The sequence below is a fragment of the Nelumbo nucifera genome, chromosome 6, assembly GCF_055504915.1.
Source record: "Nelumbo nucifera cultivar China Antique chromosome 6, China Antique-T2T, whole genome shotgun sequence".
NCBI classification, from domain to species: domain Eukaryota; kingdom Viridiplantae; phylum Streptophyta; class Magnoliopsida; order Proteales; family Nelumbonaceae; genus Nelumbo; species Nelumbo nucifera.
In genome coordinates, this window is record NC_142654.1 from 60,758,799 (window position 1) to 60,785,805 (window position 27,007).

Genomic DNA, 27,007 nt, shown 5'->3' on the forward strand with positions numbered 1-27,007 from the left:
TCTGCAAAGAATAATTGCAAGACTAACTAGAATCCTTAAGACTAATAAAGGTGAAAAGTACCTTGGGGCCCCAATCATAACAAATAGGGTAACAAGGAAAACCTTTGCAAGAGTTATTGAAAAATTAAAAATAAAATTGGAGGGATGGAAAGAAAAAAATGCTATCTCTAACTGGCAAAATTACCCTTCTTGAAGTAGAGGTTGGTAATTTACCTCAGTATCAAATAAGCTTCAAAGGCAGTTCTTAGGGAGAAAAAAAGAGAATAATAAATCCTTTGCACTCACAAATTGGAATAAATCAAGCAAATATGATGAAGTTGGGGTGTAAAATTATCAATGATGAGTCAAACCTGTGGGTTAGAGTGGTTAAAAAGAAATATTTAAAACAAAGGGATTTCCTTGAACACTCCCCCTAGATTTATTTCTTGGGCAAGGTAAAAGATAACCCAACAAAAAGATGAAGTAAAAAATGCAATAGTTTGGTGTATAGGGATTGGTCGTAAATGCAATTCTTGGATGGATAAGTAGGTAGGAGCAAGGGCCCTAAAGGACTTGATACAAGATAAGGAATGAGAAGGAGAAGATTTAATAGAAAGTCAAAGAATTCATATATCAGGAGTATAAATCATAGGATCAAGACAAGTTCATTGAGTTTATTCCTCAAAATTTAGTAAATAAAGTTAGAGCCATACAACTTGCTTATGGTGGAAATTAAAGGGAAGAAAAAAGATTTTGGGGAGGTTCAACTAAGGGTAACCTAACTCTTAAAGAAGTTTATAAATCTTTTACAAACCTAGTAAATTGAGACCAAGTGCTTTAGTATATTAGTAAATCATGGGGCATGATATACTCGAAAAAAGTTAAAATTTTTTTATGGCTTCTCATTCTTGATAAATTACCAACAAAGGTGAACATAATTATAAGAGGTTTTCAAATCTCCCCAAATTTCTCTTTTTGTGGAGATTCTAAGGATCAAGACCATCTAACAATTAAATGTAATGTGGCTAAGCAAGTTTGGAGCTTAAGGGAAACAACCATAGCAAGACCCTTCATAGAGTCTGGATGGAATTTCATAGGATGGTGGAAAAAATGATAGATCACATGGTGGATTCAATGGATCCTTTATTTCGGGAAAAAATTAGCTTCACCCATTGGTTTCTCCACCAAGGGCTGTTGATAAGAATGCCCAACCCGACCAAACCGACCAACCCGGACCGACCCAATCCGAGTCGGTCGGGTTTTCATCAGTACCGATCGGTTTTGGGTTGGGAAAATATATAAACCGATATATCGGGTCGGTTGGGTTGGACTGAAGGTCAACCCAGGCTCAACCCTAAAGGTGGAAACCTCGGACTTGGGAATGGCCGAACCCAAGATTAAGCCCAAGTTTATAAACCCAGGCCCAACCTGAGCATAATCGAACACAACTCAAGTTGCACTAGGTCGTGTTAATCATGCTTGGACAGGTTGGTTACATTTGAAGGAATTTATGTATATATTTTTACATAATCATTGTTTAATGGGATTTATCCTTTAGAACCCAATCTAAGAGTAGAATTAATTGAAAATTTGTATAAATTTCATTTACATACTTTATACATATACACACATATATGTAGTTAAAAAATATTTTATAAAAATCTAATACACATATGTATGATTTTTTGTTGGGTCGGGCTCTGGATACTCAAGGCCTCAACCCAAGCCCATCCCAAGTTTAGGTCGGGCCCAAGTCTTTTTGGAATAGGCCCAACTTGCAGCTCAAAAGCTCAAGCCCAACCCATGCAAAAACTCAGATTGGGTCAGCTTGGTCTCTTGTTGGACCTGCCAAAGTTGCACCCTTAATGATGATAGTATATAATATGTTTTCCCACAATTTTCTACAATTTTTTATATTTCTATATCTATAAAAATTATTCTTATATGTTGCATTTATTTTTGTTTAATATGATGAATATATGATTTTTGAGAAGTGCTCAAATGTTTTCTACAATTCTTTTATGTTTTACATTTTTGTATATTTTCATGTTTCAATTATTATTATTATTATTATTTAACTATGACATCAAGGGTTGACACATTGTGGGGCGAGTCACTACCAAACAAGAAAACAACTCCGTTCCTGAGTTGGTTTTATATTTGTATTTTATCTCTACCATCAATGAAAACATTTATTCTTTGTTACACTAATTTTTTGTTTAATATGAGGTGCCTCGTCACAACTGGCTATGAACAGAGGGAATGCCAATCTCCCATAGGTAGGTGTCGTCAGTCTTGGGGTCTATCCTCCATTCGTTATAGTATGAGTTTCCATTTCATGCTCATCGCAAGGTGTTGATAGTGCATTGGGCTCTTGCGACATCATTTTATGTTCATCGCAAGTCTCAGGTGACGTTGATTGCTTATCTCAGGTCTGGGGAGGTGTTTTATGTTCATCGATGGTCTCGGATGGCACTTCATGCTCATTGCAAGTGTAGGATGGCTTTTTGTGCTCATCGCAAGTGTGTGGACCTTACACTACTTTGATAAAGTATTGTTGTGCCATTTTAAAGGTGTCCAGGTTGGGAGTTCTCTGTTTTTCTTTTGACATTCCCACCGTAGTCCCGGTGATTGTGAACTACATGTACTTACAGTATGTTCAGAGTTCAATTGTATGGCCCAATTGGTTCCAAGGTGTTAGGATCAAGAGGATTTGGATTGCAGGTGTTTAGGCCAACAAGAGGGCTAAATGTAATCTTGTCTTGATGGAGGGGAAAATGGAGGAATCTTGAGTTGAAATTCCATAGGTGGGGATTTTAGGATGTCTAGGATTTGATGGTTGTGTCTAATCTAAGGATCGAGGTGCAGATGGTGGTTAATCGAAGATATTGGATTGGTATCAAGCATATTTAATGATAGATTCAGGGGCTTTGGGACTAAAATTTATGTTCTTTGGGTTTTTTGGTGTTTCAAAGGGATTAGAAAGGTTTGGTCGAGTATTTAGGGTGGATTGTGGTTTAGACGGCTTATTGAGCAAAAATTGGGCGTTGACAGCTGGAAATGTGTGCATCAATATACATGAAAAATTTTGAATTTTGTGGGGCCACACTATCCCTAATCAATCTAATGCATTATATTCATGAGTTATTGAAGTTTAGCTCATTTAAAGCCCAATTCAGCTTGGTCAAAATCGAGTTTCAAGTCAAATTTGGGCCTAATATAAAGATTTGTTTGCTAATCTAGCCAAACTCGGCCCATGAGGCTCGAGAGCCTAATCGAGTTTATATATAATATTTTTATTTTTTATATATCTATAATTTTTATTTTTTATAAAAAGATTGGCTCACAGTCGAGCTCGAACTGATCCAAACCCTAACATATGAGCTTTTAAGTTGAGTTAAATTCAAACTCAAGTCTCTAGTGTGAATCGAGCTCGAACCTCATGGATTTTTTGGCAAACCGAACTCGAATAGATAGATATTTGACTTAACTATACTCAAATCCACCCCTATCTATCAAATAAATTACTAGAATGACAAAATGAAAAAGTAAAGGTAAAAAGGTAAGAGATTTATGTATTTTACACACGGATTACATGGAGGGAGTTATTTCAATATTTAATTAGATCATTAATAGTCTTAACTGCTTACATGTGGCACCATATTGAAACACTCATGTCAATTATCATTAAACCTTTATTCACCTACTTACATTAAAGTGAATAACCTTTCACATTGCCCCATTGTAAGACTCATAAACAGTCCTTATCAATTGCCTCTAAGTTAAATATCCCAACTACTTGTGGACCACCTACCTCTATAATCGTGGAATTATTATAAACAGCATGGATTTTCCATTTATATATATGATATAACATGGCATCCACAAATCATCATTTTGGTTAAAGCGGCTACCTTATTTATCCAATAATGGATTATATTCCTTCTCCTTGTTTCTTGGGCCAGTTCCTAACACTCTTAATTCCTTTTCTTTCCCACCTCAGTCAAGGTGCTCTTGTCCCACCTCAGAAGAACATAACCGTCCCGGCCGTCTATGTATTTGGAGACTCAATTGTTGATACAGGCAATAATAACTATCTTTTCTCTGTGGTAAAGTGCAATTTCCCGCCCTATGGCAGGGACTTTATGGGTGGAAGAGCAACAGGAAGGTGTAGCAATGGACGGCTCCCCTCAGATTTACTTGGTAGTATCACTAAATTAATTTCTTTTCTCTTTATTAATTAGCTTTCTCTTTAGAGTTCAAATCAGCCCCCCACAACGTCTTACATCACATCCCCGCCGTATATTAAGAACATCTCCTGATGATAATACCAAAAATGATGATATCATTATCGGGATATGTTCCCATATATACGGTGGAGATGTGCTGTGGAACGTTGTGGGGGACTGATTTGATCTCCTCTTTATTGGTTTAATATAATTTCTATATATCATTCAGTAACTATGCTATATAATTGTATATATTGAAAAAATAACCATTCACTCTTTTGCGTTATACATCAAATCATCAAAAATTAAATATAAATAAAATTTTAAATATATTTTGATATATATAATATAAACAATATTTAATATATATAATTGAGAGAGGCTGAACAAGAAAATTTGCCATCACTATTAATTTGGTGTTATAAGTATACCATTATTTGAACAACATGAATCAATCAATTGATCTCGGTACAGAATTTGGGTGGCTGAGATTATTGGACTGCGCGCATCAGTCATTCAAATGTGGTTCTATAACTTTTGTTGATGGTTGATGGTTCTTGTCGATAGAACCTTTAATGGGCTTATATTATATGGTGAAGCCAGTTTAAGGCAGCTTTCCCCCAAAACGATGGCCAATGAACCAAGTTGACATCAACAATATCTAAAACTAAGTCATGGAGGGGTCTTGTTTAGACCAAACACAGTCATTACATGCATCGACTCTACATCCCAATCCAGGTCCTTGACATTTTTTAAAATCGGTCACGGCCGGGCTTGCACACCGGTCAATCTAATCCTCAAACATAGGCCCGGACCCAGCCCTACACACGGGCGGCCCTGGTCTTGTCGAATTCAGATTGGCGCCCCATAGAGGATGCCCCACATAGACATATCACCATGTATTAGAAACATCTTATGTATATGTTATGGCGATATGTTCCCAATACATGGTTAGAATTAGACCTGTTCATGGGCCGGGCCGGGCCGGGCTCGGGCCGGGCTTTGACTCTTTATTAACAGAAAACTGTTAGGCCCGAGCCCGACCTGACCAACGGGCCTATAACTTGGGCCCGAGCTCGGCCCTGATAAAAAGCCTGAAGCCCGAGCACGAGCCCGAAGCCTGACCTAATAAAAGAAATTCAAAATTTTCCCTATTCAAATGGACATTTTTTATTTTAATTTAGATGTTTTTTCCCCTATTTAAATGAACAATGAGCCTACAAGTGAATCAATGACCTTCTCAAATCAAAAAATTTATTCAAATAGACATCACATAGGGTTTTTACTTAGGTTTAACTATAGGTCGGGCCGGGTTTACTTAGGTTTAACTATAGGTCGGGCCGGGCTATTTTGGCAAAGCCCGAGCCCGGCTCGAATTTTATGCGGGTCGGGCTTTTTGGCCCGAGGTTAAGCCCGCGGGCCAAAAAGCCTGTTCAAGCCCGTCCGGAGGTCGGGCCACCTGGCCCATGAACAGGTTTAGTTAGAATGTGCTGTGGGGCACGTGGAACGCTGATGCGAACTCGGCCTTGTGGACCTCTACAAGACTATGTTTAATATTCATCCATAATGCATTTGATAAATTCGCACTAGAACTGTAAAGTGGGTCAGGCTACTTGTGGGGAGGTATAGCCCGGTCATTGTAGCAAGTGGGCCAGGCTTGACAAATTCTCATGAGATTGTATCATACTGAGATAGGGTTTTGAGGCCCATGGACAGTCGGACCAGCAAAGTGTGAGATTAATAATTAGGCCATGCCGAACGTAAATTTCCCTTTTTTCGAAAAAGTACACTGCACCACACTGCAGAATTTTAAATTCCATTGCAACCCTACACAATTCAAAATGAAAAACACTCCCACTTTAAAACACCTATATACCTTGTGGGGCTAAGAATTCTTAGGGTGTTCTGAATAACCATTTTCCATTTTTTCTTCCTTTCTTTTCTTTAATTTTTCTTATGCTCATTCGACGTCGATATTATTGTAAGAAAGAGAATTCGTTTTCCATAAAAATTTTCACCTAGCAAATTAGGAATTAAGGAGACTTTGCCCGCCTATCTTGATCCAAATCTGCAACCTGAAGATCTAGTCACCGGCATAAGCTTCGCTTCGAGCTCCACCGGTTATGATCCTCTCACGGCTAAAGTATCGGTATAAACCTCCACCTTTTCCTAATCATCATCCCTCTTTTTATCTTCATTCAATTCCTTCAAATCCCAAGTTTCTTGATTTTTCTTTTCTCTCCTTCACTTAATACTTTTCTTCCAAATTAACTCTTTTACTTCTTTTTATCTTCTTCTATCAAATTATCAGTCGGTGTTATCATTGTCGGATCAATTGAAGTTGTTCAAGGAGTACAAAGACAAGGTGAAGACGCTTGTTGGAGAGGAGAGGAGTGCAACCATCATCTCCCACAGCCTATACGTTGTTTGTGCAGGGAGCAATGATTTTCTGATAACGTATTTTACGACACCGTTGAGGAGAAAGAAATACGACGTCCCGGCCTACACGGATCTCATGCTCCGATCAGCTTCTTCATTCCTTCAAGTAAGTAGCTCCAGTTTATTTTACAGGAACAAGATTCTCGATCGAGTCCCAAATAAAATAATATAATGTAGTTAATTAAATTAATCAAGGATGGATGACATTCAGAAACTGTATGGTCTCGGAGCAAGAAGGATTGCTGTGTTTAGCATTCCGGCGGTAGGGTGTGTGCCGACGGCGAGATTCATATTTGGAGGAGGACAGGGAGGGTGTGTAAAGAGTGTGAACCAAGCGGGAGAGATATTCAACGCTAAGCTATATTCCAAGCTGGATTCGCTAAACAACAAGTTTCCACAAGCAAGGATGGCTTATATTGATGTCTACTTTCCTTTCCTCCGTCTTAATCAAAAGCCTCACGATTATGGTAATCGATTCTTTTAAATTGTTTCATATATAGTAGGTATTTGGAACTGATGAGTGTTTTCTTGAAAGAAACACTCAATGTTTGATTGGACATTTTTTAAAAAAGAAATATAATAAGTAGGTGTTCGGCATTGGTAGAGGTGTAAATCGGGCCGTACGGGCACGAATTTGGACAAATTCGGCATGACGGTCTGTGGGCCATGCCAGGCCCGGCACAATCATGCGGGCCGTACTGGGCCTATGGTTTTAGGTCCACGGACCGGCATGGCCCAGCCCATGGCACGGCCTGACATGGCCCAAATATATATTTTGTATATATTTATATTATATATATATATATATATATATATATATATATATGTTTATATATATTTTATTATATATTATTATATAAATTATATATTTATATAATAATATATAGTATATAATATATTAATAAAATAAATAATTTCTTTAATTTTATTATACTAATTTATTTAATTATTGTATATATAAGCAATTGTATACACAAAATTCATATAAAATTAAAATTTTAAGTTTTTTATCAATTTTTTTAAAGAAATAGCTTTGGCCCAATGCATGGCCAACCTGGCCCAAGGCTCGGCCCATGGGACAGCCTGGCCCGCATCACGGCACGGCATGGCACAGGCCTGAACGAGCCTCAACCGTGGGTCGTGCCAGGTTGACCCCCAAATTTTTCATCGAAGAGGGCGGCACGACCCATAACGGCCCACAGGCCAACACGACACAACTTGCACTTTGTGCAAGCCACACACGGGTCGTGCCATGCCAGCCCGGCACAAACCACTTTACACCTCTAGGCATTGGTGCTGAGAATATTACACCGTTTTCTCATAAACTATTTGAAGGTGTAAGTGGGACCTACCAATAGTATGTGGGGCCCACCTTGCAAAAATGTATGTGGGCCCAAATTAGATATTATGTAGGGCTTACCTTGAAAAATGTATGTGGGCCCACGTACATGTCCACACATGGACCCACATGCATGTCCACCAATGGCATGTGGGACCCATCTTGTAAAATGTATGTGGGCCCCACAACGTGTCGATATATGGACCCTACATACATGTCCACCAATGGTATGTGGGACCCACCTTGAAAAATGTATGTGGTACCCATATAAATGTATGTGAGCCCCACATACATGTCCACACATGGACCTCACATGCATGTCCACTAGTGATATGTCAAACCCACCTTGTAAAATGTATGTGGGCCCCACATACATTTTCACCAATAGTGTGGGGCCCACCTTGAAAAATATATGTGGGCCCCACATACATGTTCACACATGGACCAAACATGCATGCCCACCAATGGTATGTCAAACCCACCTTATAAAATGTATGTGGGCCCCACATAAATGTCTACCAATGGTATGTGGGGCCCACCTTAGAAAATGTATGTAGGTCCTACATATTAAATGAAAGGTTTGTTGGCCCACACACAAGACACTCATATATACATAATACATATATTTTCATCATATTACCAAACGGTCTTCTAGCTTTAATGGTCTTTCCTAAGATCTATGAAAAAAAATTCAACCAAACAGTCTTTAGTCTTCCAAGATCTATTTGCAAAAGCTCATCCTGTCTTTTAACTATCAGATCTTGTAATAGATCTTCTGTAAAAGACTTGACAAACAGGCACTCGGTTAAAGGCTGATTTGAACAATGTTTTAGGAAACAACTTGGAACCGGTTTTTGGCCAGGGATCGAGTTTTGGGTATAAAACGGAATCGGTTGCCTATAAGGGTGGCCACGAGCTGAACTTTTTACAAGCTATTTGACTCGGTTTAAATCAAGCTTCGAGCTGAATTCGAGCCCAATATATAGGCTAATTTGCTAATCGAGCCGAGCTTGAGCCCAATGAAACTTAACTCGTGAGGCTTGCGAGCCTTGTATTAAATAAATAATTTTTATTAGCTCATGCCTGATACTATTCCTACAAGCCAAACTCAAATAACCAAGTATTCGACTCGACTTGACTCGAATCCACCCCTAATTGCTTGAATGGTTCTTAGGCCGAACGGTCTAACCGTCTAGATCAACCATAAATTTGAATGTGAGCAAAAGTGTCAGAGGCAGAACATGCATGGCTGAGTTGCACTGTTGATTAATTGTAGTACCTTGGTCTAAAGACCGGTGGAGTACTTGTTTTCTATGACCACTCCGCCACTCACAAAACTTAAATCTCACATGTATGGTACAAAGTCATTTAACGTCATGGACCCATGGTTGCCTCTCCTCATATCTTCCAGTTTCTTAATCATGGTTTTGGGCTGAAGCGGCTATGAACCGAGGTTCTATTTTATGTCAATTGTTCATGGCCATTCCTTATGTTTGAGGCCTTCGCCTGTCAAAGATTTCCCAAATATATCTGCAAAACCAGAGAGGTGGATGTTATCGATGAAAATAGGTACACGCAGGTCAAGGCTTTGCAATGTAGGGTTGTGTCTTGGTTAAAGGAGTTAGATAGAGCTTTTCTTCAATGGGTTTTTACTCTTTCGTTTTTCTTATATCAAACTAGCAGTCAAACCTATTTCTCACTCGCTTTTGGTACAGGACAAGGTGCTCTTCCATTAACAATGCAAAATCGTGGGATGTCATGTGTGAAGTTATTAAACGGCGTGGTTGTGTCTGCTGTTTTATCCCCTTTTCTCATTTTTTCAAATGTATAAGATATAAAATAATGGTATAAGTGAGAAATAGGTTGAGTTGCTAATTTAACATAGGAAAAACAAAATAGGAAAAACCCATCGAATAAAAAGCCCTACTTCTCTTTTATTTTCAATATGAAAAAAAAAATCCTATGGTTGTGTTTGTTTGCATTTGGTAAGAAAATAAAAATCGACTCAGAGATCTTACTTAATAGCTTAAGCTTTTAGATTGAACGGTTTTTTGAGATGGTACCTAAGCTTGTTTGACCATGTTGTCACAAGTGACCATTTTGTTGCGTCTTCAAGTGCCATCACCACGCCCACAGCATGCCATCAGATTGTCCAAGTGTATGTCTTGGGTGGGACATTGCATGTATTTTGTATGGGGGATTGCCAATGGCATTATTGTAATTCTGTAATATGATTTTTCACCTTTTTTATGTTTCTTATTGTCATTCCCCCAAAAGCTTAACATACTCTTTGAGGGGAGGTAAGTAGTCGAGTGAGTCAATAGCGTGTAAAGGTTAAGCACGAGATCCCCTCGACACTAAACTGTGTGCTTGTGCTTACCATCAATTAATGCAATACAAGTAGCCTTTTGACTAATTTGTGTGCCTTCTCATTGCCTTTTGTGTGTTGTTGCTTGCATTCGTAGGCTTTCTTGACCCCATCGAGCACCGCACGGGGCCTCGTTGACTAGCCCCGTGACAGTTGGTATCAGAGCAGGAGCTCCTTCCTATCCATTCGACCCGCGACGTGAGTGACAGTATGAAGTACAACAGGGACATCATGGAGGAGATCGAGCATGGACTCTCCACATCCCATGAGCCTGACGATGCACCCGCTGACGACATCGGCAAGGACAAGGCACCAAAGCCTAGCAAACATGAGAAATCTACCAACAAGCATGCAACCATTGACTTGTGCATGCTACGTTGCGAAGCTACTGTAGGTGAGATGTGAGATTCAGTAGACGAGCTACACCAAAACATGGAAGCCATGGAGAATACACTGGTGGAAGTGGAAGGCCACCTAAGCGGAGTCATGGATGAGGTCCGCGACATACTCAATGGCACGCTCAAGAAAATCTGCAGCACCGCGCGCCAATAAGAAGGAAGCTCATCCAACTCGCATGTCCAAGACAAGCTTGACAGCTTTCAAGCCCAACTCAATGAGATGAAGAGAGAGTGGGCAACGTGGAGAAGAACCATCTCCACATCAATGGCCACTCAGGCCGAACTGAATGAGATGAAGACTGAATGGGCAGCTTTGAAGTCTACCCTAAACATCTCTGTTGATGTCCAAGCTCAACTTGATGAAATCAAGGGGGAGTGCGCCATCATGAAAAGAGCAATTGCCAACCCAGCCAGCACCTCAGCCTTGCACACTCCTTCCTACATCAAGATTCGGGAGCCAACGCCCTAAACACCTCCGTTGATGTCCAAGCTCAACTTGATGAAATCAAAGGAGAGTGCGCCATCATGAAAAGAGCAATTGCCAACCCAGCCAGCACCTCAGCCTTGCACACTCCTTCCTACATCAAGATTCGGGAGCCAACGCCCTAAACACCTCCGTTGATGTCCAAGCTCAACTTGATGAAATCAAGGGGGAGTGCGCCATCATGAAAAGAGCAATTGCCAACCCGGCCAGCACCTCAGCCTTGCACACTCCTTCCTACATCAAGATTCAAGAGTCAACTCCCTATTCGAGCACTCGCAATGCACGAGAGCTCGACAACTTCTTGTGGCAAATGGAACAATACCTTGCTGTAGCCAATGTGGTTGATGAAAGGACTTAGGTACATACATATACAATGTATTTAACTGATACAGTTACGCTGTGGTGGCACATAAAGTGTGTTGACATAGGACATGGTACGTGCACCATACATTCATGGGCCGATTTTAAGGGAGAGTTGAAGAGGCAGTTCTATCCAGAGAATGTGGAGTTCCTTGCCCGCCGAAGGAAGAAATCCCTCAAGCACGGTGACTCACTCCACAAGTATGTGAAGGAATTCTCTGATCTCACATTAGAAGTCACCGACATGTTAGATAAAGACCTATTGTTCAACTTCACGGATGACCTAAAGCCTTGAGCCGAGCTCGAGCTCCAACGACGCAACGTTCAAGACCTTGCCTCTGCCATGTCCATGGCCAAACAACTTAGTGAATTGAGATTGTCGGATGATGAAGAGACCAAGCCAGTCAGCCCACATGCCGCACATTTGAGTGGGGGAAATGGACAACTAAGTCCCCCGAGAGAGAAGCAGCCCTTCCATAACCAACCAGCACAGTACCAGAAGGGAAAGCACCCACAAGGAAGTCGCAGCAGCTCCTACAACAACAAGTACCAAGGAAGACCAACTCGTCTGCCTACATGCTACATTTGTGGGGAGGAACACTTAACAAGACATTGCCCGAAGCGGAGAAGCTAAATGCCTTTATTGCCAAGTTGAGTGATGACAAGCATAATGATAGGGAGTGGAGTACATAGGTGCCAAGAGTGGGCGCCCTACAACTTTTCAATGCTATGATGAAGAAAGGGGCTACCTCCAAACAGCCTGCCTCAATTAAGAGAGGAATGAGGTAAGTTGATGTAACCCTTGGCGGGAGGCCAATTAGGGCCCTAGTTGACACGGGGGGCACTCACAACTTCATATCCATTGTAGAGGCCAAGAGACTTAGTTTAGCCATCTCCAAAGAGCCAGGCTGGCTCAAAGCAGTTAACACATGTGCCAAACCTACTGAAGGCATGGCCCGCCAAATAAGACTACAACTCGGCACCTGGGATGGAGAGATTAACCTCTCCATTATTCACATGGATGACTTCGATGTTGTCCTTCGAATGGACTTCATGATATAGGCAAAAGCAGCATCGGCGCCTCACCTTGACAATGATGATTTTGGACGAGTAGTCACCTTGCATGGTCAACATGATCGCCACAGTCAGTACCAAGAAGAAGTAAGTCTCAGCCTTGCAATTCTAGCACCAATCTCAACCTCAAGGGATGGCAAAGAAATCTACAACAAAAGTGATCGCAACGACTCCAGAAAGAAGTCAGCGCCAGCGTCAATGCCAACACCGCCACAGCACCAACAACAGCAGCAGAAGCCACCTTCACAACAGAAGTCGCATACGCCTGCAACTGATGGGCCCAAGAGAAGACCCAAGGCCAACTTCAATTGTAGCCGTACCCACTACCTCAATCATCGAGGAGAGAGAGTGTCACCCAAGCCATATAGGAATCACATTCTCACCCCTCCTCAAGCCAACCACGTAGTAGCACGGTGAGCAGCCATCCTTGGGCAAAAATGCAAGGGAACCAATACCCAAAAAATCCAAACCATCATTTTGACCCAGCCTTGGCCACTAATTTTCCTACCACCACCGGGGAACGTCCAAAATCCTACCTTGAAGCAACCAAGCAAGGAGTTAGCTTAGGGACTAGCCATAGGTTTTCCCACCATCAAGGACATCCAAAAGCCTTCCACCCAATCTCCTATCCGGGCCTTGGAAGAACCTTCCTTCACCAACAAGAAGTTTGAGCCACAAGCTGAAGCTGGTCTTCGAGGACGAAGACGGAATTGAGTGGGGGATAATGTCACAAGTGACCATTTTGCCACGCCTTCAAGTTTCATCACCACGCCCACAACATGCCATCGAAGTGTCCAACTGTGTGTCTTGGGTGGGACAATGCATGTGTTTTGTATGGGGGGATTGCCAATGGCATTATTATAATTTTGTAGTATGATTTTTTACCTTGTTGATGTTTCTTATTATCACTTCCCCCAAAAGCTTAACGTACTCTATGAGGGGAGGTAGGTAGTCGAGTGAGTCAATAGTGTGTAAAAGTTAAGCACAAGATCCCCTCGACACTGAACTGTGTGCTTGTGTTTACCATCGATCAATGCAATACAAGTAGCTTTTTGACTAATTTGTGTGCCTTCTTGTTGCCTTTTGTGTGTTGTTGCTTGCATTCAGTGGCTTTCTCGACCCCATCGAGCGCCGCACGGGGCCTCGTCGACTAGCCCCATGACAATGTGGTCTAGTGCTCAATCATCATTACCCCCATTATAGTTAAATAAACTTATGGATGGACAGACCTATGCTTATTGTTGTACACGCTTCAAGCCCAATGGGCTTGCACTTCTGGCCCATCTTGACCTGTCACACAATTTTCAAAATACCTATGCTATTTTCATTTGAAACCAGCTCTTTTTCATCAAACACACGTAATCATTTATTAGGATAAGCACTTATTTATACAATAAGCACTCCCAAATAACCCCTGAAACTTCCTTTTTTTGGATAAATCGAAAGGGGCTGATCAATAAATGCCTCGTGGATTGATCAATCTACCGCCTGATTAGCTTTGTGACAGATATGACGATACATAACATTCCGATCCATCAAAACGCCAAAACGGTGACATTAATCAAAGACAATGAATGCATTGCTAGGCTCACGATCTTTAGGAGAGAGTCAATGAGGAGCTTGGAATCACCCTCAATAAAAATTGGCGGACCATAAAAATTGAGAACATCACTGTGGGCTTCCCATACAGCTCAGGCTTCAGTGAAATTAATAGAAATTATACCAAGAATAGACTTTCACATCAAGGACCTTCCAAAATGATCCCTATTAGCAATGCACACAATGGACAAAAGCCATTCAGTCTACACAAGGTATCAAAATTAATCTTGATAATACCCTTAGACTCAATTTGGAAGAAGTACAAATACAAATATGTAGAATGCAAAACCTTGTATTTTGTATTTTTTATATATATTTATACTGTACATATTTGTATTTATACTCTTTCCGAACTGAGCGTTATGAAAACACTTCCACCGAATAGGCAACCATGTCTTCTCATAATTTTTAAAGGAAACTGGCCCTCCTCCCAAACAAGATTTCATATCCATAAAAGATTAAGAGCTCTATCAATCAGGATAGGGGGCATCAAACTATTATTGTAAACTTTTTCATTTCTATTTTTCTAAAAGGAACCACATTTTTTGTTCATCAATGGTTCACAATTTTCAGTAAGAGTTCGAAACTCTTATCCACCAATCAAGAATTGGGTTACCTCCATCAAAAAAAAAGATTGCCAATGGTTCACAATTTCCATTAAGATCCCTGAACCTTCTGTTTGACGGTGGAGTTTTCAATTGTCAAATTGAAAAAGATTGCTAAGAAAAATAAATGATCGAGTCATCGAACAACTGTGAGTTTTATAACCTGATTTTGGCCCTTGGTTTGGAAATCAAGGAAAGAGAGGAGTTCAAAATCAGCCCCCCACAAGATAGTTTCCCACAATGTCCCACAGCACATCTTCGTCATATATTGGAAACATCTTCCGATGATAAGTATCAAAAATAATGAGATATCATCAGGAGATGTTCCCAATACACAACAGGAATGTGCTGTGGGACCTTGTGGGAAACTATCTTGTGGGGGGCTAATTTCAAATCGAAAGAGAGGGGAAGAAACGAAATGCAAATAAGAGTGAAAATTTTGTCACAAAGTCCCAACTCGACATCTACGAAATTCTACTAGGCCAAGCACTTCCACCTTGTACATCCAAAGATGGAAGCATCCATCTTCAGTGACCTGAACTAGTGAAACATATAGTAAACTCCGGTGGGTACCTAGATATTGCATTATTTGCCACATTTGCAAATATATATTGGAATCCAACATTTCTACGCTATCTTCTGGCGGGTCTCTGCATCTTTGTTAGGGTTTGAATCTTGATTATCTTAATTTACTAAGTTGCTACCGTTATCCATACACAAAGCGACTACATCAAGGCCACGACCATGTAAATACATATTGGGCCCAAATTTGCTGTTGTAAAAGTATTTTGTGTGGTTCAAAAATGGGCCCATCTATAGTGATCTTCTAGTGGGCTAGTACTAGCGAGTTGTACTTTTTCAGTCCACTGATTCTTGGGCTGCTTTTTTATACCCATTCTATCCCGATTAGGCTCCAGTAACATGGGCAACGGATGTTGTTTGGCTTTTTTATCAAAGTTTGCTTTGTTAATTGTTACCATTTCAATGAGAAGCATCAAATGGAAAATGGGTAATGAAATCAATCTATACCTGGCTCGATAATTGAGTTGCAGTCAATAAAATTTGAACCTCAAGTATTGTATTAACAAAGAAAGTTAGAAACCAATTCGTGAGATCTATGCAAATTACTAGCAAATGCGCTCCTACTTGAGCTATTAGAGAAGTTAAAACGATCTCCATTATATGATCAGTCGCCTGGATGGAAGTAGGCAACACACTCCTAACATGTTTAAGAATAGCGGTGGCAATTGGGCGGATTGAATTGGGTTTGGTTTGGTTGAATTTCAATGTAATCCACCTAACCCACCAACCCATTAATGACCCAATTAGATAAAATTAAATGGATTGGGTTCAATCGTTCAAGTCGAACAAGGTGACCCATGACGTCAAATGTTTGAGAAATATAATACAATTTACACCCCCCCCCCTCCCCCTCTCTCTTGTAATGCATGTATGTGTTGTAATTTATGACATTGGATCCTACGGTCGATTTAAGTAATATTAGGGACTGGTGGATTCAAGTAATATTAAGGGCTTAGACTAGGATCGAGTAGGAGAGAGAGAGAGAGAGAGAAATGTTGATAGAAGTGTCGGGTTTTGTCTCTCAAACAAAAAATGATAAATTTTTTAAATTTAAAATTTCAAAATATGCTGATATTAACCCATGAACTGCTGATGAAGTCAAACGGTTCAGTGGTTAAACCATCTGAGTTAGCATTTTTTTATCTTTTCAATGTTTTTTAGCTAATCAAGTCAAACGGTCCAACCGTTTGAATCAACAACATTTTTTAAACCATGGCTCAGACTTTTAGTGGAACTACACCATTAATGGGCTGAAGAACTCATGATGCTCTATGAAAAACTAATACAATGGCAGCAAAAAAAATTCCTAGGTCCTATCAAAAGCCCAAGATTAAGGAAACTATGGCTAAAAGTTGTTTTATTGAGGCTGATATGGGAAGCTTGAAACAAAAAGTTTATGAAAATGCCACTCTAAATCCTCAATCCATACTCAAGGATCAGCAATTACAAGGACATATACACAGTCTTTCACAGAAGAGATCATTCTATAGACTGATGGATCTTATATGCCTGTATCATAGAGATCAGTTAATTGAAGCAGAACGGTTGGCTTTAATTTTGGAAATCAAGGCACTGAAATAAATGAATACCAAGAACTTTTTTCTGATTCTTTCTGATGATACATGTGTATAGTAAATCTTTTAGGGTCCGTTTGGTTTATAAACAAGATCAAAATCGGAATCGGAATTTTTTAGGGTCCATTTGGATGTAAATATTTTTAATGAAGTTTTTCTTTGACAGATAAAAAAGAGATGTGGAACATATATGTCAAAACAAAGAATAATTTTCTATTTATTAAGAATTCGTGCATCCATATAATTGATATGTCAATTTTTTGAGAGAGCATCAATATCCTCAGCTAAATGGTGGTTGTTAAAGCCATCTCATACATCCATCATTCAAAAATTTTCACAAAACCAAGGAATGGCCTAGCAATCCACCATAATATGTCATGTGATTGTACCTACAATTATAAAGAGCACCGTTCTTATCCGAGTACCCTCAATCAGGGCTCCGTTCGTGTAATTGGAGCGTGCGCCATGCGTCCTCCAATTTGTGTAAACGGTTGAAGCATGTAAAGATGCTTCATGCCATTAATTAAGAAAAACCCATTTTTTTCGACTACCCTCCTCTCCTCTCCTCATCCACCTAGTGGTAACTAGACCTGTTCATGGGCCGGGTGGCCCGACGGGCAGGCCCGGCCCGGCTCGACCCCCGGACGGGCTTGAACAGGCTTTTTGGCCCGTGGGCTTAACCTCGGGCCAAAAATCCCAGCCCGCATAAAATTTGAGCCAGGCTCGGGCTTTGCCAAAATAGCCCGGCCCGGCCCGACCTATAGTTAAACCTAAGTAAACCCGGCCCAACCTATAGTTAAACCTAAGTAAAAACCCTATGTGATGTCCATTTGAATAAATTTTTTTATTTGAGAAGGTTGTTGATTCACTTGTAGGCCCATTGTTCATTTAAATAGGGGAAAAAACATCTGAATTAAAATAGATAATGTCTATTTGAATAGGGAAAATTTTGAATTTCTTTTATTAGGTCGGGCTTCGGGCTTTTTATCAGGGTTGGGCTCGGGCTCGGGCCTAACATTTTTCTATTAATAAAGAGTCAAAGCCCGGCCCAAGCCCGGCCCGGCCCAGCCCACAAACAGGTCTAGTGGAGACTTAACATCCATTACCGCCAACAATAAACAACCACCATCAGTGGACGAATCAACCTCAGGTATTGTCTTCTTTGCATCTCTTCTTCTTCCATGAAAACTAACCTAATCGTTTTGGATGGCAGCCATCATCACCGGATACCGCCATCCGGCAACCATTACCGATGACCGCAGGTCTCTTCTCCCTCTCTCCCGCCCCCCATCCACCCAGTGACGATTTAACTTACTAGACCGACGATGATGAAAGAGGAGCATGGTAAATCTCGACTAAGGTGAATCAGATCAGAAAATGGGATGGGGTTGTCGCTATTAACTCCTGCTGCTACTATTGGTCCCGATTGTATTTCGGCCTGGGCTCACTGCTTGCCACCAAGGTTTTAAAATTGACCCAGAGAACAAACCGGTTAGGGGTTTGGTTCCCGGATTGAACTGTCAACCCGTTCTGACAAAAAATAAAAAATTAAAAAAAAAATAAAAAACTGTCAAAACTGTTCGAACAGTTCAAACGGTTAACTGCCCGGGTTAGCGATTTGCTAACCAAATTCAACGGTTTTTGGGGAAAATCCAATTTTGGGGAAAAACGGAACCAGTCACCTAACCGGTTCTCGGTTTTTCTAGTCTGACCTTTCGATCCGATCTGATTTTGAAAACCATACTTGCCACTGCCACCTCCTGATGGAGGGATAAAAGCCGATCGAAGTGTTGTTGCTGCTCTACCATCGTTGTGCTTCATCTTGAATAGGGGAGTGCTCCAGATCTCGATAATGACAAAACAGAGAACAGAAGAAGAGGAAAAGGGAGGGGAAGACAAGAGAGAGAGAGAGAGGGGCTAGAGGTGGAGGTCTGAAATAGGAGACAATCCACCGCTGATTCATCGCCACTATCAAGGGAGAGGAGAGTACTCGAAAAAATGGGTTTTTCTTAACTAACGGCATGAAGCATCCCTTGCATGCTTCAACTGTTTACACGAATTAGAGGATGTGTGGCACCCTCCAATTGCGCAACGTACCCCGACTAAGGGTGCCTGGACTGAAGTCAAACTCATTCTATGCTACCATATCATTGATTTGTTAAAATTTTTGATAGAGCATCAATATCCTCGACATGTAGCACAAGTACAACTAACATGGTGGCTGTTAAAGGCACCTCATACATCCACCATTCAAAAATTTTCATAAAATCAAGAAAGCATGCCTTGTCACATCCATCATAAAATATGATGTGATTATACCTATAAAAAGGGGTTATAACTATTCAGTCCACCCCTATAAATTTTAGGGGGTACTTCAGATTTCTGAGGAGAAGTACAATTTATTTATCCCTTTTAAAGGGGTTTTAAAAACAGAAAAGCACAGGTAAGCCCAATGCAGATTTCTTAATTCCACTACAGACCTATAAACATTCAAAATGTCAAAAACCCCCAAACACGCTTTTCATGAGCTATTCAAGTTTAACTAATGAAAAGTTCAACTCAACTCACTCAAAATCAAGCTTATCTATCAATAGGAGTGAACACAAATCACAATCATGCTTTTCATGAGTTATTCAAGTTTAATTAATGAAAAGTTCAATTCAACTCACTAAATCAAGCTTATCTATCAATAGGAGTGAACACGAATCACAATCTTGCTTTTCATGAGCTATTCAAGTTTAACTAATGAAAAATTCAATTCAACTCACTCAAAATTGAGCCCAATAAAGCTTGGCTATATATATATATATATTATGGGAACTTGACTAGTCAAGTTCGAGCTAATCAAACTACTCAAAAGTAAGAGTTTTTGAGTCAAGCCAAATTCGAGCTTGAGCCTCATGTTTTTTGGTGAACCGACCTTGAGTATCCAGTTATCTAGCTTGGCTCAGCTCAAATCCACCCCTATCTATCAAATAAAGAGAAAAGATATGTATTTTACATATGTATAACCAGTGTGTTTACTCTTGATTGGTCCCCTATTATTTCATAGAAGACATATAGGAAAACACAGGGGACCAATGGGTGGAGTTATAATCAATATTTAATTGAATATTTAACAGCCTCCTTTGCTTAGATGTGATGTTATGTACAAAGTAAATCTTTTAAATCATTCCTCAATACCAAGGTTTTTAAAACTGGACCGGACAAGGAACCATTTTGGGGCTGGTTCTTGACTTGAACGGTTTGACCGTCTAGTCCAAATAGACGGCCCGTTCTAACAAAAAGAATTAAAAATAACAGAAAATGGCCAAGAACCATTGTTAGCACCCAATTTTTGCTCGGTCCGCTGTCTGAACCTCCAATTCACCCCAAACACCCGATTAGACCATTCCGACTTCTCTGAAACACCCAAAAACCCAAAAAAAAAACAAATTTCACCCCGAAAGCCCTCGGATCTCCCCCTCCCTCTCTCCCTGATCTTCTCCTTCTTCTTCTCCTCTTCTCCCATTTTCCTTATCCCTCCATTTTTTAAAATTCGCTCAGACTCCATCTATCTTTTCTCTCTTCCGTCTTCCTCTCACTTCCATCAGACCATATCGCCTTGATCGGCAAAGCGGCGCTGTTCATCATCTTCTCCCATTCGAACCACTAGAAGCGGCGGTGAGAAAGAGAATCTGAAGCTCTGCACTACCCACCGCCTTCCTCTCATTGTCACTAAACAATAGGAGGAAAATCACTCCTCTATACTCAGCCTGTCATTTTCTCGACAAAGGTAGAGCATCCTCAGCAACGAGATTTCCTTCGTTTCCCACTCAAATCAGCCGAATCCTTAGTCTCGAAAGCCTTGTCGCTTGGATCGCAATCGAAAGGTCACTTCCTGCTTATTTATCGTCTGATCACTCCTCAACGAGTTTCTTGCTATCTAGAGATAACAATCTGAAGTCGAAACAGTCTTAAACTACCCTGCTCCATCGATCGTTTTCAATCAGGTAATACTCCTTCCCGCTCCATCCATGTCTGGTTTTATATGCTAGATTTGTTTTCTCATCGGTTTTTTCTACATCTACAACTGGGAGGAGAGAAACCAGGTTGATCTAATTTCTATATCTCTCGGTACCAAAACAAATCCATTGTCTACTTACTTGGATAGTCGTTTTTCTAACTGAATTTAGAAGAAGAATCCCTGCTTTTATCGCCATTTTGTTTTCTTTCTGAATCAATGTTTTGGGTGTTAATTAGTTCATTTTTTTCTAAGAAGTCACACTCATTGAATAGGGAGGATTGATTAGTGCTATCTCTTGTTAGTCTCTTGTTCTTTTAATTGCTGATTGACATCATTTTAGATTGTGGTTACTCATTTTATGTTGTGCAGCGTGAATCGAATATCTGTTTGTCTCATTTTGATATAGTTTGAGTCAGTTCATTCATTTTAAGTAGTTAGAAAGGATATTCCTCTTGTCTATGTACTAAGTAGTTTGTTTTCTTTGTTGCCGCGTTTGTTGATATATTAAATGAATATGTAATTGTGATTGTGTTTGGAATCCTATGTGGGCCCCACCTTTGGACTCAGGAGAGGGGTGCCTAACCCCTTCCCTCTCCCATCCAAGACCTATCCAGACTGGTTGGACCGGTGTCTTAGGATGCAGGAGTCATTATTGAGCCAAAACTTTTAAAAATCATTCATAAATGTTCCATCATCTCTATTTTTCAATCTGATGGGTGGCAACTCCATTTCCGACCTAAGTGGCAAAGTGAGCCATTTTTGGATGCTCACAACCATTGTCCAGTTTGATGGTTCAACCACTCAAATCAGTGATTCGCTGATCAAATCAATAATTTCTTACTAAAAAGTGGTTTTGGGATGAAATAGGATCCTAGTTTTTTCAGACCAACCGTCCGGTCCATTTAGTCAATACATTGTTCAAGGAGAGAAAAAAAAAAAAGACAAAAGTTTTCCGCACATTAGAGAAAAATAACTATCAACATAACTATTGAGGCACTGTCTGCTGATATGATGACTTCTAGATTAAATTCAAACACAAGTACAAAAACAGTTGCACAAGCCTTAAATACCAATATTGATTGAGTTGGCATTGCACATGATTAATTTTGAACTTTTTTGGAGCTACATTACCTCTGATCAGTGAGCTATTCAAATTGGACCCGTGAAAAGCTTGAATCAGCTTGGCGAAAACAGAGCTTTGAGCTGAATTCGACCTAATTAAGTTCAGTTTTATGTATATATATAATATTTTTATTTAATTTTTTAAGAACCAAATTGTTATTCAAACCAAAGTACAGACTACGGATCAGGAAAGAGAAAATATATACCAGCTGTCTCTAAATGTTCCAACTACTTGTGGACCTATCTCTATGATAGTATATATATATATATATATATATATATATGATATAATATGCATCTACAAAACATCATCACTTTCGTTAAAACAGCAAGCTTCTTTGACATCGTCTCAGAATGGATTATCTCCCTTCTACTTGTTTCTTGGTCCAGTTTCTCACTCTTTTAATTCCTTTGCTTTCCCACCTCAGTCAAGCTGCCATCGTCCAAACTCAAAAGAACGGAACTGTCCCTGCAGTCTATGTATTTGGAGACTCAATTCTTGATACAGGCAATAATAACTATCTTGCCTCATTGGGAAAGTGCAATTTCCCGCCATATGGAAGGGAATTTATGCGAGGAAGAGCAACACGAAGGTGTAGCAATGGACGGCTCCGCTCAGACTTGTTTGGTAGTATCATTTAATTTCTTTTAATTTTCATTAATATAGTACAAGTATTTCTAGCTTTATTCCATCGGTCAGTTTAATATAGGTTCAGTTTAGAAGGAGTATAAATACAAATATGTAGAATGCAAAACTTGTATTCTTGTATTGTTTTATTATGTATTTATACTGTAATATTTGTATTTATATTCTTCTCAAATCAAGACATAATATATATATATATATATATATATATAATCTTTCAGTAATTATGCTATATAATTACTGGAAAAACAACCATCCGCTCCTATATGTCAAAGGGAGAAGATTGATAATCAGAAGCTCCATGTGTTGATCATTCAAAGGTGGTTTTATAAATTTTGTTGATGGTTGTTGGCCTTTGTCCATAGAGCTTTGGTGTCATGAGTTGCTATGGAACAATGTACGTGCCTTTTCAAAAACAAGTCACGGAGTTCACATTGGCGCCCTACAGGGTGCATCCCTCGGGCTTTTCACGCCATATTATTCTTTAAGATGTGCATGTGGGGCGATGGGGCGCCAATGTGAATTTGTCATGAAGGCATCTTGTTTAGACCAAACATAGTCAATGCATCAACTCTACATCCCAATCTAGGTCCTAAACTTTGTTTAAACCCAGTCATGGCCTAGCCTGCATACCAGTCAGTCCAGTCCTCAAACATAGTCTCGGAACTGGCCCGGGCCCTGTGGACATCCTCAAGACTATGTATGATTCACCCATAGTGCATTAGAGAAGGTGACATTAGAGATGTAAAGTGGGCCATGTTTAGTCATTGTAGCATACAGGATGTGCAAGGTCCAACCCGAACTCTTGTGTAGGGGTGTAAGTCAGGTGAGTTTATGATCCTCTCACGCCTAAACTATCGGTACCATCCCTCCTCTTTTTTCTACTCACCATCGCTAACTCTTTTTTAGTTTTTATCTTCGTTCAATTCCTTCAAATAATCCCAAGTTTCCTGATTTTCTTTTCTCTCCTTAATTTTTCCCCTTTTTTTCTTCTATCAAATTATTAGTCAGTGTTATCGTTTACGGATCAATTGAAGTTGTTCAAAGAGTATAAAGAGAAGCTGAAGACACTAGTTGGAGAGGAGAGGAGAGGAGTGCAACCATCGTCTCTCAGAGCCTATACGTTGTTTCTGCTGGAACAAATGATCTTCTGATAACATATTTCGCGACACCGTTGAGGAGACCGAAATACGACGTCCCTGCCTACACGGATCTCTTGCTCCAATCAGCTTCATGCGTTCCTTCAAGTAAGCTGTTCCAATCCAGTAAATATTTTACAGGAACAGATTTCGATTAATAATTATTAAGAGCTGAGGATGGATGGACGACATTTGATCAGGAACTTTATGGTCTCGGAGCAAGAAGAATTGCTGTGTTTAGCACTCCGGCGGTAGGGTGTGTGCCGGCGGCGAGAAACATATTTGGAGGAGGACAGGCAGGGTGTGTAAAGAAAGTGAACCAAGTAGCAGAGACATTCAACGCTAAGCTGAAACCGGAGCTGGTTTCGCTCAACAACAAGCTTCCACAAGCAAAGATGGCTTATAGTGATGCCTACAATCCTGCTATCAGTATTACTGAGAGACCTCAGGATTTTGTTATATTTATGACCATAAATAGCTAGGGTTTTGAATTTTAATTCATTGATTGATTAGTATATTTATGACTAAGTTTTTATTTATTGTGTAAATACTAAATAGGATTTGAAGCGAGTAGCAGAGGATGCTGTGGAACAGGGACGGTAGAAGTAAGTATACTTCGCAATGAATTAAACCCTTTTAAATCGGAAACACCTTGACCGACTTATATACATGAGTCTCCTTAATTCTGTTATTCCACAACTACCTCTATAATAAATTGTTGCTGAAAATCAATTTCACAACGGCCAATATTTATCTCGCTTGCAGAGGTGTTCTTATATGTTTTCTATTTTTCTACTTTTGTGTCGTTGCTGTCAAGTCTACTAGTTGTTTCAGAATCATTGCTTTTGAATTTATTGTTCTATTTTGATGAGTCTCTTTCTTGTAATCTGAGCAGCCTTTGGTTTTCAAAAAAAAAAACTATATATACTATATAGTAAGATAATTAATAAAGGCCAGGATCAATGAGTCATCCTTTCTCTTTATAGGCTAACTAAATTATTAATTAGTTCAATTGGGGTCGAACCATCATGATATGATATATATGATTAGGTATATATTACTATGAGTTATATGGTGGATGTACGGATGGATGATAAGTTCCTTACATTTTAAAGGAACTGCTTAGTGTTCAAGTCTCTTAATTTAAATTTTCTTTAAAATACATATCTTATAAAGTAATATATATAATAATAAATTATTAATTAACACAAATAAAGAGATGAACCATTGATCAGGGTTCATGAATTCAAGTCTTACTATACGATTTTTAAAATTTCAATTATTTAATAACCCAGGCAATTTCATGAAACTGGGACCGATTCACCGGTTTTTCGGTTAAACTAGCCGGTTAGCCAATTTTATCATTGTTCATTGACATGGTAGTTGCAGCAGAGAGGAGAACACATGTTATTTTGGATTGGGAGTAATATATATTCAGTCCTTGTTACTTGGATTGATACTCTTAAGCTTGAATCACCGTACTTCGATTGATCAGGCAACTAAAACACCTAAATTCATAGATTGTGTCAACTGTCAAAAGACACAAAAAGATCATTATCCCACCGTCATCAGAAGCCCATCTCCTCATTAATATTATTCTTCCTGGACAAAGCGAAGATGCTTTCCAAGCTCGATCCTAATTAATACAGTTTAAAAACATTGGCTGGTATGTTTTTCTAAGGCTCAGTTTGGAAGGAGTACAAATATAAATATGTAGAGTGCAAAACCTGGTATTTTGTATTATTTTGTATCTATTTATAGTGTACATGTCTGTACTCTTACGCTCAATTTAAAAAGAATGCAAATACAAATATATATAAAATAATACAAAATACAGACATGTACAAAACCTGGTATAGTGTACATGTCTGTATTTTGTATTATTTTATATGTATTTGTATTTGTATTTGTACTCTTTTTAAATTGAACGTAAGAGATTCAGTTTGGAAGGAGTACAGAGACAAATATATAGAGTATAAAACCTTGTATTTTATATGTATTTGTACTGTGCATATTTGTATTTGCACTCTTTGTAAATTGAGCCTAAGAGGCTCAGTTTGGAAGGAGTACAAAGACAAATATATAGGGTGTAAAACCTTGTATTTTGTATTACTTTTTATGTATTTGTACTCCTTCCAAACTGATAGCAAGACTCAGTTTGGAAGGAGTACAAATACAAATATGTAGAGTGCAAAACCTGGTATTTTGTATTATTTTATATCTATTTATAGTGTACATGTCTGTATTTGTACTCTTTCCAAATTAAGCTTAAGAAGAACTTATGACGCCGGAAAAACATGATACCGGAGAGGTTTTAACCAATCACAACCCCCCCCCCCCCCCCCTTCATGAATTTTGATGAATACCCTCCTACTTTTATGAAGTTGGTTAATCGGTTGTAAGTTTTTAATAAAAGGGTGGTGCAGCAGGCCCATTGTGCAGTAGTGTGACGCATGAGCGACGCCTGAACACCTCAATAACAAGTTATCATGGTGGCTCCTCCCCTCAAAAAATAAATTGTTGGCTGTTTAAACAGGAAAACCAAACAGCAGAAGGATAAATTCAGACAACCCGGAGTCCGGAGACCCTCAATAAAATCTGACTAAGGTTACAGGATAATGCAGAGATCCTTCAACAAAATGTGAACATACCATAATTTGTAATAAATTTGAGGCATTACATCAATTTTCTTTTAATTTAGGCTCAGTTTGGAAAGACTAGAAAATATGTATACTGTAAATATATACAAAATAATACAAAATACAAGGTTTTGTCTAGTTCTTGTCTAGTGTCTACAAATTTGTATTTGTACTCTTTTCAAACTGAGCCTTAAGAAATAGTTCTTGTCTAGTGTCTGTCGCAAAGAAATGTTTTCTCCAAAAAATAGAGACCGGGCACAATCATTTCTTAAATTAGTTTCTTTGGGGCCGCACGACCTTTTCATTTGTCTAGTGCATTCTCCCCACTGTACTCAGTAAAAAAATGAAAAAGAAGGAAAATAAGAAAGAGGAAAAAAAAAGATTCATATATTTTATGGTAAATTACAAATATGTATCTTGCATTC

At 39.3% G+C, this 27,007-nt stretch overlaps 1 long non-coding RNA gene and 1 pseudogene across 3 annotated transcripts; both read left to right on the forward strand.

Moving 5' to 3' along the window:
• Positions 1-6,216: 6,216 nt before the first annotated feature.
• Positions 6,217-7,256, forward strand: LOC104604376 (GDSL esterase/lipase EXL3 pseudogene; annotated as a pseudogene). The gene is made up of 3 exons (XR_016077109.1): positions 6,217-6,357; positions 6,520-6,753; positions 6,859-7,256. The product of XR_016077109.1 is annotated as a GDSL esterase/lipase EXL3 pseudogene (transcript).
• A 15,905-nt stretch (positions 7,257-23,161) lies between these two features.
• Positions 23,162-24,482, forward strand: LOC148791102 (uncharacterized). Of its 2 annotated transcripts, none has more exons than XR_016077815.1 (3): positions 23,162-23,630; positions 23,812-24,051; positions 24,144-24,482. It is a non-coding gene; the product is annotated as an uncharacterized LOC148791102 (long non-coding RNA). The 2 variants fall into 2 exon arrangements; XR_016077814.1 differs by having other exon boundaries at positions 23,165-23,664.
• The last annotated feature ends 2,525 nt before the right edge of the window (positions 24,483-27,007 follow it).